At 37.4% G+C, this 12,772-nt stretch overlaps 1 protein-coding gene across 1 annotated transcript in view; it reads right to left on the bottom strand.

Moving 5' to 3' along the window:
• LOC121718522 overlaps nucleotides 1-12,772 on the bottom strand; it is an 823,508-nt gene that overhangs the window by 715,708 nt on the left and 95,028 nt on the right. The window lies entirely within an intron of this gene.

The following is a 12,772-nucleotide window of genomic DNA, read 5'->3' as shown; positions in this document are numbered from 1 at the left end:
GCTTTTTTACTTTTTAAAACTTGGGCTTGGGCCCGGTCTGTTCAGTAATCCATTACAGCAGGTTAGACAAAGGTTTTCCTACATTAATCAAATTTGCAGATGAGCCTGCGGTGGGCCTGATCAGCAACAACAGTTAACAGGCCCACCTGAATCAGGAAGAGGAAAGCATAGTGGTGCCAGTTTAACAACCTGACCCTGAATGTAAGCAAAACAAAGGAATGGTAGTGACTAGGAGACAGCAGAGGAGTTACACTCTATGAAAGATCAGTGAGCAGCCTGTGGAGATGGTTGAAAGTTTTAAATATCCTCAATGTGCACCTCACTGAGGACCTCACATGGACCTAACATCCAACACACTCTTAAGAAATACAAACACTGTACTTTCTACATCAGCTGCAGAAATTCAAGTGTCAGCATCCATCTTGAAGGCTTTCTACTCTTCAGAAGTGTAGTGTTCTAACACTAGCATCATTACCTAGTATGGGAACTGTACAGCCTGTGATCTCAGTGCCCTACAGAGTGGGATGTTCTGCTGAACTCACCATCAGAGCACCTCTCCCTACTCTGCAGGATGTCTATACCAGAAGAGCCCAAAACATTTTAAAGGACATTTCACATCATGACCATGGACTGTTTAAACTACTGCAGTCAAGCAGATGTCTCTGTTCCAACTAAAACAGAAAAACTGAGTTTCTTTCCTCAAGCCATCTGCATCCTAAACAACATAACATGCCATCTGCATTTACACACACTTTAAAAGTGGTGAGCTTGAGATTAACATGGCCTCCTCCTGATGATGGTTTGTAGTGCTAGGTTTAATTAATCATATCATAGGCTTATTATACATTGTTGAAGTCTTTTTTTTTGTAATTTTCCCTTTAGTTCCTACACAACACATCTGCTCCAGGGACCTGCCTGCTGTGGATCACCATGTAGTAAACTTCATATAGTCTTTTGGCTCCTGAATGTTTCTGTAAACACTACAGCTGGCAGAAGTTTATCATAAATTCACATTTACAGTATTTCAGTGTGGATATTAAGTTACAGGCTATGGTTCACAACTCCCATTAAATTCATTTAGCACATGAATGGCGTGAAAGGTAGGCCTATACTAATTTTGTGGACTGTTGACCGTTGACCGCCTATGTGAATTCTGGCCAATACAGAGTTTTCCATGTTGATGGCGAATGATTGATGGTTGAATGATTCCACTCACTTTGTGCAACAACAGTCAAACCAGAATGGCAAAGCATCCCTGCCAATGGGCTCCTAAACAATGATTTATTTTTATTGGCAAAGGCTATTTCATTCAAAACTGTCTAGCTGAACATAGGCTAGGCTGTACAACACTTAGCCAACAGAGCAATACACACAAATTAAATAGACCTAATATAAAAGGAATATATTATTATTTTATAGGTTATAGGCAATTAACCACAGCATATGGTAGTAATGGGTCAGGCTATGCGGTAGGCTAGCATTGCAAATTGATAAATCGAAGATCACCATCTTTAAAAACAAACAGGCTGACAAAATGCATCAGAAAACAAAACCTCAGCTAGGCTACTAACACAAGACGAGTTTGCTTGTCAAAGTCGATAGGCTGGCGTAGCCTACATTGAGGTGAGGCAAAAACAAATCCTACATGACGTTACATGACGTTCGGTGGATCCACGGGTTGGTAGGATGGGATGTTTTTGGCACGATTCCCGCGCTATACTGTGTAAGTCTACAGGCAGTTTATTAAAAAGAAAAACAGTACCGTTCACATCTCGTTCACATATACAGACGGGCGCCATCTTGGGAAAACACAACTCTCTGGGATGTGGCGGAAATCTCGCGTGAAACCTTGTTGCCGGAACAGCAGGGACATCGAAGAACGAACCCTTTTAGTTTGATGGACGTCCTTATCAGTCTATGGTCTAACTTATGAACGTGTCGGGTCAACGTCAACAATAAGTAAGTTAGGCTAACGTAAACGTTAGCTATTTGCTGTTGTCATATGCAACCTATTAAAGTTAGCTAACATGCTAGGCATTGAAAATGAATGCGTTAGCAATAGCCACTGCTTTTTTTGAGCTGACAAGCCCTGGAAATGACCGCCGTCATGCTATCCGGCAAAAGATTCTTTGGACGCCGCCATTGGCCGAATACCGGCGCCCATTGACTTACATTGAACACATGTAAACAAAACGTCAATTATGTGCTCAAACCAGGGCTTGAAAACGAAATTATTTTTCAAACGTTCCGTTCCGAACGGTTCAGGTAGGCCTATGTTTAACGTTTTCGTTTTTGCCTGCGTTCCGCCACCAACATATCGGTCCTGAACCGGTTCGGAACGCAAAATATCGTTCGTTCTTAAAGTTCCGGCAGTGTTTGGCGGGCCTATCAAGTCTATTTTTGTGGACTTTACCTTAGAATAGACATACTCATTATTTCCTCTTGATTTAGCCTATATCGTAGCTATGCCCAAAAATAATAAATCACAGGCGGCATCCAAAAACATTCAGATGGGCTATCCATCCCATAGCCTACAGACTTACTATAGGCCTAACCTATGCCTATAAATAATATCTTATCAAAAATATTTCTGGATACGTGCTAAACTCCTTACCTGGTTGTAGCCTAAGTTTTATCCATATGGAGATCTTCAAAGGCTTGCGCTAATTCCAACCCTGTTTATAAACGAACCTGTCTGTTGCTGACAAGGCCTATCTCAAATTTCCTGTTCAACTCTTCTACATAGAATAGGCTATAATTGCGCAAACATTTCAAATCCCGACTTTAAAACGACAAAGCGTGGACAGGCAAAATAGGCTATTACGCATAGGCTACAAATAATTTCCAAATCAGTTTCAGTAGCCTACGCTACGAGCTGGCCTAAGATCCGAAGTGGCAGACGGATAGATTACATTACAACAGTAAGACAAAATATACACATTTGGACCAAAGGTCCATTTATCGTTTTTTTTTTTTTTCAAACTGCAGAAATCAAATTATTAGGCTGTTCGCCTACAGGCTACATAGCGGCTTGTTATCTCACATTAACAGTGTAGATGCGGGCTTGTTTTTCACACAACCGGAAATAGTCTCCCTGACATAGGATATGCTTTTGCGAAATTTTATAAAATATATAGAGAACGAAAAAAAAAACGTTATTAACCGGTTTTGTGGATTTCAGAATAACGTTTCTGTTCCGGAACAGTTAAAAGACCATTTTGTTTTCGTTTCCGCTCCTCGTAAAATTCCGTAAAATTCCGTTCGTTTTCGGTTTTCGTTTTCGTTCCTTGAACCGGTTCGGAGCCCTGGCTCAAACTAACGCCGCTGACTTATGACAAAAAACATTCCACTTTGATACGAAACTACATTTTTGTACAACATTTATCCAGCAAAAATTACAGAATTTGGATTAAGTAATGTGGAGAAATATCGATATTAAGAAAATTGCCGCTGCGTGACGCCGAGTTAATGGCATTTCCCCTTGTCCATGAGTCACGTATAACAGGTCACGTCGGTGGCCGTTATCCCTCACATGTCAGAGTAATGACATTCAAAAACGTACCTTTATATTACATTACAATTTATAAAGGAACGAAATGTCAAAAGAATTAAGCAATATGTTTGCTGGATGACACGAATATTAGTAAGGAAAAACAAGATTTTTACCGTAATGTCCATTGAAATTACATATGTTGTGGCGCTATTGCGCGTCACGGCCAGCAGATGACATCATTGCACTACAGCAACCAGGAACCAGCAATAAACCTAGACACTCGAGATTTTAGGGCCGTTGTCAGCCACAACGCACCATCTGAAAATCTGAATTGTGAAGTAGACCTACTCCATAGTCACGTGTGCCTGTTCATTCATTCCATGTCAATAGAACAAACCAAATTAGAATAGGCTAGTAATGCAATACTACATACAATACATATGTATGCATGGATATACTATACTATACTATATATAATGTGTGTGTGTATGTATGTATATATATGTATATATAACACGCACACACACACACATATATATATATATATATATATATACATATACATATACATATATACAGAGAGAGAGAGAGAGAGAGCAATACAGAACAGGTTGTCTGAACTGAAGTTAGTGCTGCATGTAAACACACACTTGTCACGCTACATTTATTTGTATGTATGTAATGTGTGTGTGTGTGTGTGCATATATATATATATATACAGAGAGAGAGAGAGAGAAAGAGCAATACAGAACAGGTCGTCGGTTTTACTGAACTGAAGTTATTGCTTGTAAACAGTTAGTGCTGCATGTAAACACACTTGTCATGCTACATTTATATGTGTATGTATGTAATGTGTGTGTGTGTGTGTGTGTGTGTATGTATATGTATATGTATCAGTGTTTCCCCTACAGTGTATTTAACAGCGGCGCAGCGCCGCCGCTGGATTTTCAGCGTCGCTGCAACATAATATCACGAGATGCACTTAACACACTGTAAAAGCACAACGGCCAACGTCATCTCGAAATTGTTTTCTGAAAGTCTTGAGTAAGTTAAGTGCATCAAATCCGCACTTAGCCTCTCATTATTCAGGACATATATGCGGCATGATGTGTCAGGTGATTACAAGCCCAAAGACAAGTCTGCAGCCCATATGGCTAGCCTACGTTCTGAACACGGTTACATTGTTTAGCTATCCGACTGATGGGGTCTTGCTCCGCCACAGTGTAGCCTATGGTGTCATCGTTCACTTGTAGGTTACACAATAAATAGCCTACTTATAGGCCTGGTGACAATAAAAAATGATATTAGTTATATTTCATCACGAAGCTGTTTGTATGCCGTGAATTCGCTTGTAGCCTATGCCATATGTTAAGCTTGAGCAATTCCTCTGATCCAAAGCCTGCTTTGACACATTGACACTAATGTGAAACATGCATCCTCCTCTCCTAGCCTACATCAAATAAAAGAAACCAATTCATGATTACCGAAATGAATTTAACATGGGGGGGAAAAAGTTTGTTGCGATTTAGCCTACTGTTGTGATGCGGTTCTTTCTGCTGATTGGATTTACGTCCGGTGTCGTCAACTCTGAGAACTCTTGCTCCGGTTGACAATTTTATCCAGAGAGCTGATTTCCCAAAGATGAGCCTCCATCAACATTCAACGACAAATTATTAAAACGTAAGTAATGCAATAGAGTAAACCAATGTGCTACAAGGTGTATGGTCTTAACGTTAATTGTAGCCTAGACTTGTAACGTTAGCGTAGGGCTACATGTAATGTTTGCATGGGAAAGCTAGGCGAACACAGTCTAGGCCTGTTTAAACTTTCTGATAGTTAAAGGAAATATGAGCATATGTTGGCATATACGTACAGCCTAAATTCTGTCCACTTAGCTATAATAGGCTATCACAAACAGACCTTTTCTACGTTTGCGGCATTAGACATAGGAGCCTACATTCTCTTATCAGAAAGACGTGTTCTCATAACTTCAGCGTTCTCTTGACGGTGAGACGAACGGTCGCACTTCAATCAAGTAGCCTAGGTCTTTTTCGAGTTAATTGTGAGTGAGTTGTATGGTAACTGTGGGAGTGATGTAGAAGAAAAGTGAGTATTTACTTTTTTATACGTGGGTTTGTTGTTTTGGGACTGAGAAATAGACTACAAGGAGAGCATCTGGCTACGTGCATGCGTGTCAGCATTAATGGCCCCCCAACAACTAAATTCAATTACCAAAGAGCCTTAGAAATGTTCTTTGAAAAGCCCAGAAAAATTAAGTGCTCGCAGATTGGGTGTGGCCTTTGCCATTAAGACAAATTTAAATAAATTGTAAATAATCTTTTTCTGGGTTGCGCCATTTCATTTTTCTTCTATCATTTTTAACCAATAATGTAAAAGAAAGCTGAAAATGTCCACAAAAGAAACACGAAGGTATGATATAAAAAAAAAAAATCCCCCCCCCCCCCCCCCCCAAGTAATAGCACCGCTGCTGGAAAAATTTCTAGGGGAAACACTGTGTATATATATATATATGTGTATGTATGTCTATATATATATATATATATATATATATACAGAGATATATGTAAACACACTTGTCACACTACATTTATATGTGTATGTATGTAATGTGTGTGTGTGTGCATATATACATATATATATATATATATATATATATATACAGAGAGAGAGAGAGCAATACAGAACAGGTCGTCAGTTTTACTGAACTGAAGTTATTGCTTGTAAACAGTTAGTGCTGCATGTAAACACACTTGTCATGCTACATTTATATGTGTATGTATGTATTGTGTATATGTATGCATACATATATATATATATATATATATACAGAGATATACTGTATGTAAACACACTTGTCACGCTACATTTATATGTGTATGTATGTAATGTGTGTGTGTATATATATATATATATACAGAGAGAGAGGGCAATACAGAAGTTTTTGCTGTATGTAAACACACTTGTCATGCTACATTTATATGTGTATGTATGTAATGTGTGTGTGTGTGTGTATGTATATATATATATATATATATATATATATATAGGTAACACTTTATTTTAATGTGTCATAGTGTACCTACCTAATTAGGTACGGTGGTATAACCTGTGTAACAACATATACTATCAGGTACTATCATTGTACTTGCATTATGTATTTGTGGGTACCTACATATAAGCTTAGTTGTTACATTTTAATACTGAGTGCTTTTACAAAACTTTGCCAATTGGCCTACATTTTCATCAGAGGCAAAGAGCTGACCTGAGACCTGCTGGATGGGATAAATCTGGTCATGATAGATTTGATATACAAGCCATTCTTAGCTCCAGTCAAGGCCTCATTGTCTTCAGTGTACATGTTTTTTTGCTCTTGGGTGCTCCTTGTTGGTGCCCCCCCCCCAATCCCAATCCTCCCCCACCTTTCTTATGCAGCCCTTGCCACTTAATCTACTAAACCCCTCTTCTACTGCACCCCCCCCATAAATGCACAAATAGGCTGACACCAGACATAATTTCACTGCATTTCTTACTTCCAGTAACTATATGCATGTGATAATAAACTTCCTTGTATCCTTGTAACAGCTGTGCTGCTACAACCTTGTTACTCTTTGATACAGTGGAATAAACCTATTAAGTGTACCAGTTAATTACTTACATGTACATATGACATGTATGTTGTGTCTTCAATGTCTTGGAACAGGTCTACTAATTCACTACATCAACTGTGTTGGTACACACTTATTGCTCTTTGATACAGTGGCATAAGTACTAAGTACACTCTCAAAAATGATGTGTTAAATAATTACACATTTTTTGTGTTATTACAATTTTAACACAATTTGTGTTATTTTGTGTTGTTACTGTGTTATATTACTGGAATATACTGCCCAACACAAAATGTGTTAAATTATTGGCCAATCCCTGGTGTCCTGGATGAGCCGTTACCCTGAGAGGTTCTTTTCTCAGCACTTCAATTTATCTTGGCGCACTGGAAGAAGGTGCAAGTGGCACACAGAGTGGATGTAAATGTCTGAATAAAAGGTAAGGTAGACCCATGTCTTAGACGTATTTGTTATGTTTATTTTAAAGACGGTTGCAACTTGCAATATTGTAAAGGTTAAATGATAATAAAGTCCAGCATCTATTTTTAGCCAAGTAGCTCTAGCAGCTAGGTTATTGATTAGCAATCGTTATGCTAGTCCATGTTAAGTCAATCCTGACCTTACATTAACACACTCTGAAAAACACTGGCATACATGTAGAAACTAAAATATTCTAACGTTACGTCATCTCGTATTACTATGTGGGTAAATCCGCATTTTGGGTAGCTGCTAAAGTTTTAGCTTTGGACAGCTAACGTTAGCAAGGTTTGTGGGAACTGGTATGACCTTGTAATGCTAACAAGGTAGCTGCTATGAAATGCTAACCTTAGGGCTCAGGATGACCAAACTACAAACTTCTATCTACGTTACACTAGGGCTGTCACTTTACGTTCGAAAATCGATTGCACAATCGATTGGACCAACCAACACAAGTTTCGAAAACTAAAATAGGGAATCGATTTTAACCAAATATGTACACTATTAATTTTAAACGAATTAAACAAATGAAAAAGATAGATGTAACAAAACTCAGGAACAAGCAGAAAAATAACAAAGAATTCCGAAGTGCAGTAAGCATTGCGAAAGCTAAAAAGAAAATTCCCACCAATTTTACGCACCGGAAACAGCTTTTTCAATCGGCTGCTGTGCTGCTGGTTTTTTGCCAAAAAATTGAGGACAACGCGATCAACCTGTGCGACATGAGAGATACGAGTGATAGGCCCTAATAACTTGAGGAGTTCGATATGGAAGCACTTCGGGGTTTGGGTATATCAGACTATGGAGAAGGACAAAGCGGTATGCAAACTGTGCAGTCGTGAGTTCTACGTAGGCGAAATTTGTTTGACATTTCTAATTGTAAACGCAGCCACGTTGAAGCCTGCAGTAATGTTTTTCACTGATGTTATGGCAGTCCACTCTGCTTATTGTTTTTCGAGAATGTTGCATTCCTGTTTGTCATTGTGCACGAAACTTCACGCCATTGTGCGTCTTCAAGCGCCCCCTTTACGTTCGTCCTAATGCCTGTTAGTTGTTCGTGGATTGTCCTATATTTGGTGTTGAAAATTAAAACGTCTTTAGACATGAAAAATCGATTTTACAATCGATTCAATGAACAATTATGTCTAAAGAATCGAACAGGATTTTTTCACAAAAGTGACAGCCCTACGTTACACATTACGAGAAGTTACAACACTATCTAACTTACTATAACTACTATAAATCATGATAACCACCGTTATGGATTTAATTCACTTTTACTTGCATAGATAACGGTGACCATTTTATTCTGAACGTTATATATCCCGTGGTTAACGTTAACTTTACAAGCCATAATAGACATCAAGACACAAGGTCAGGTAACGTGAGTGTAGTCGTTTTTGGCCTATGCAGTTATATCTCTTCTGCTCCACGACATAACATTAGAACATGTTCACGATTAGTCTAGCAAGTTAACGATGATGAATGAACTTAATGCATTTAGAAGCTACAACGCTGCCAAGGGAAAACACATTTGCATTCCGAACGCGACACTAATGTTAACGTGAACACGGTTTGATTAAACGATATTGCAGTTAGACCCAGTGTTGAACTAGCTTCTACGTCTATGCACAACGTTATGATTATCTTTTAAAGTTTATGAAGTGTGTAGTTTGCTTTGTGGTGCAGGTTAAGCAATAATGTGACGCATTAATGAAACGGTAATCAATGCTGGCATTTTGATAATAACCTAAAGTAACAATTCGTTTCTGACCAGTTCGCTAACGTTAGTCACCCAGATTGTGTTTTCTTATTTTGGAAATGCTGAATGATTTAAAAATGAAACAGTATGGAAGTTGAAATAAGTTATGTGTTCACAATATGGTGTGAAATCAAATTTATAATAATCTATTTTGTTGCAGCTACAAGGTTGTGGATTGCTGCTAGACATCCAACGTTGGAGGTTTTTGCAGAGTTTCCACGCTTTGTGGACATGCCATATATGGTGAGTGCATATTGTTTTGGGACAATGAAAATAATGAAAGTTGGATGAATTGTCTTTAATCCCTCTGATATCATTCTAATTATTCAAATGACCTATTTGTAATAAAAATGGTAAAATAAAGATGAAAATAATGAAAGTTGGATGAACTGTCTTTAATCCCTCTGATATCATTCTAATTATTCAAATGACTGTATTTTGTCCATTTATGTACTTTGATACAGAATTTGGAAAGATGTTTCCTGGAAAAGCTGTTGTTCATCCGAAAATGGAATGTCCACAAGTGAACCTGCAGCTGCCTTGCCACCAGTTCCCGAGGATGATGGTAGGAGGAATTATCTCTATTAAGCTTTTGTGCTACAGTGAATGAATGCAATTGATTTTAACAAGAAAGTAAGAGTTTACTAAATTTGTTTGTTTTTATAGTTTCATGTTACAGAGCTCTTCATAAGCTTGTCCATCTGCTGCCCCACTGCATCAGGCAGGGGCAAAGGGAACACCAAATGCAGTGTGAAGTCAGCTTTGGGCTACCTTTTGGATATAAAACCGGTAGGCCCCTCCTATAGTAAATGTTTCTTTTGTGTGCTTACAGTACGGAACGCCTATATTGTATGTTTTATGGTGCAATGTTATATCTGGTATAATGTAAAATGAGTATTGTCAATTTGTAAATTGCTTGAAACCCTGCATATGTCTAATGACTTGTTTATGTTCTTGTTCTTTCTTTAAAATAACAGACTGGAACCAGCATTTCCAGTGTGCTGAACAATCATCCTGATAGATCAGTAGAACATCGCCAGCCCCACTTGGTGTGCATTGGAGATCCCTCCGCCTCCGCCCAATACATCATTGTTCCAGAAAACGACTTGCCATTTCTCTTAAGGAAAACGGTTTGAGAAGTTATGCACATTTTACCAGAAAGTGAAAATCAAAATGTTTTTCTTAAGGATACTTGTTACAAAGTTTTTCCATAACCATTTCCATGCAATTGCTGTCCAGAGAACAGAGGACTTTAAACTAATTAGTTTAAGAGATTTAATTGATTTTAGACCAATACATTTGATATTTTTTAACAATGATATTTTTGTAAACCCTCGCTATGAACTTGTGTAATGTTTATGTGTACAATATTTGTAATAAATAATACATAATTTCACATTAGGCTGTCAGGAATTCATCTTTATTGCACACACTATTTGGTTTAAATATTTCATTATTGTTTTATTTATAAAAAAAAAAATCATAATTGTCTTATCTGCTAAGATCCATAAATATACTAAAAATATAAATAAAACGACAACATGCACTTCATTATGCTGTGATTGAATTGACATTGTTGTTTATTATTGCTATTATCCTTCTAATAGTCTGACCAACATCTTAATTTGTTCCCTGTTAAATTTAAGTATTATATTGTCTTGTATTTGTATGTGGCTTTGGACAAAAGCATAACCATAACTAAATGAAAGTAACAATAATCAAATTGACACAAATTGTGTCAACTATAACACACAGGTGTGTTAAAATATAAACACAGTAATTGTGTTAACCATAACCAAATTGTGTCAACTGTAACACACAGGTGTGTTAAAATATCAACACAGTAACTGTGTTACATGGGTTTAACACAAAAAATAACACAAAATGTGTTGTCCTTACCTAAACACATTGATGTGTTAAAAATGTGTTGTTTCCAACACATCCTTTTTGAGAGTGTACTTGGGCAATTCCATGGAAAATTACGTTTTTTCTAACATCCATAACGCCAATAAAATGTGATGGTATGGTATGATGTGAATGATTACATGAAATTTGAGCATTTGCTATTTCTGGCTGAAGAATGTACATGAGAAAAATGCACAAAAAATTAATAGTAACATTCACATCATACAAATGCCAAGGCCTTTCACTGGCGTTATGGATGTGACAAAAAGTCAATTTTCCATGGAATTGCCCACTTACAATTACATATTACATTACATGTTGTGTCATTGGTGTCTTGGAACATGTCTGCCATTACCCTACATACTGTAGTACATGTATCAACTGTGTTATTTATTACTCTTTTGATACAGTGGAATGAACCTATTCAAATAAAGTGTACCAGTTAAGTACTTGTACATATACATGTACATATTATATACATCCTGTCAATGATGTCATGCATCCTGTAATTGATGTGTTGAAACGTGTCTGCTGTTACACCACACAGTACATGTGAATTAGTAGACCTGTTCCAAGACATCGAAGACACAACATACATGTCATATGTGCATGTAAGTAATTAACTGGTACACTTAATAGGTTTATTCCACTGTATCAAAGAGTAACAAGGTTGTAGCAGCACAGCTGTTACATGTACACTGAAGACAATGAGGCCTTGACTGGAGCTAAGAATGGTTTGTATATCAAATCTATCATGACCAGATTTACCTCATCCAGCAGGTCTCAGGTCAGCTCTTTGCCTCTGATGAAAATGTAGGCAAATTGGCAAAGTTTGGTAAAAGCACTCAGTATTACAATGTAACAACTATAGCCTATGTAGGTACCCACAAATACATAATGCAAGTACAATGATAGTACAGTACCTGATAGTACATGTTATTACACAGGTTGTACCACTGTACCTAATTAGGTACATGTAAGTACACTGTAACAGCGACACATTAAAATAAAGTGTTGCCGATGAATTTCCCCAGTAGTGGACAATAAAGACTTCTATTCTAGCCTACACGTCATATGTAGCCTACTAGAAGTGATGTTTCAGCTAGAAGTGATAGTTCATAAATTAACCCTCCAACTTTGCTGATGCACAGAACAGGTGTGCTGAGTTTGGCTCTTCAAAGTGTTGTAAGTAAGGTGGTGTAAGTAGCCTACAGTATAGGCAGGTGGTGAGACAGTCAAGAAATATGGTGCAGTACTATACAGTTGATTTTCAGAAGGTGGTTTAGAATAGTATAAATGAAATATAAATATGTGCACTGTATTACCTTATAAGAGCAGAATAAATATGGCTATGAATAAAAATGTCAGTTCATATTATTTTAAATGTTGGTGACACTACATTAATAAGGAGAATAGCAATAATAAACAATAATGTGAATGCAATATCAATGGGCAATAAATGGAAATCAACAAATACTATAACATACAAACAATGACTCAGAACAGCCTAAG

Source organism: Alosa sapidissima, chromosome 9 (genome assembly GCF_018492685.1).
Source record: "Alosa sapidissima isolate fAloSap1 chromosome 9, fAloSap1.pri, whole genome shotgun sequence".
Taxonomy (NCBI): Eukaryota; Metazoa; Chordata; class Actinopteri; order Clupeiformes; family Clupeidae; genus Alosa; species Alosa sapidissima.
The sequence above is the reverse complement of the archived record's forward strand: the minus strand, read 5'-3'. Positions and strand labels throughout refer to the sequence as shown.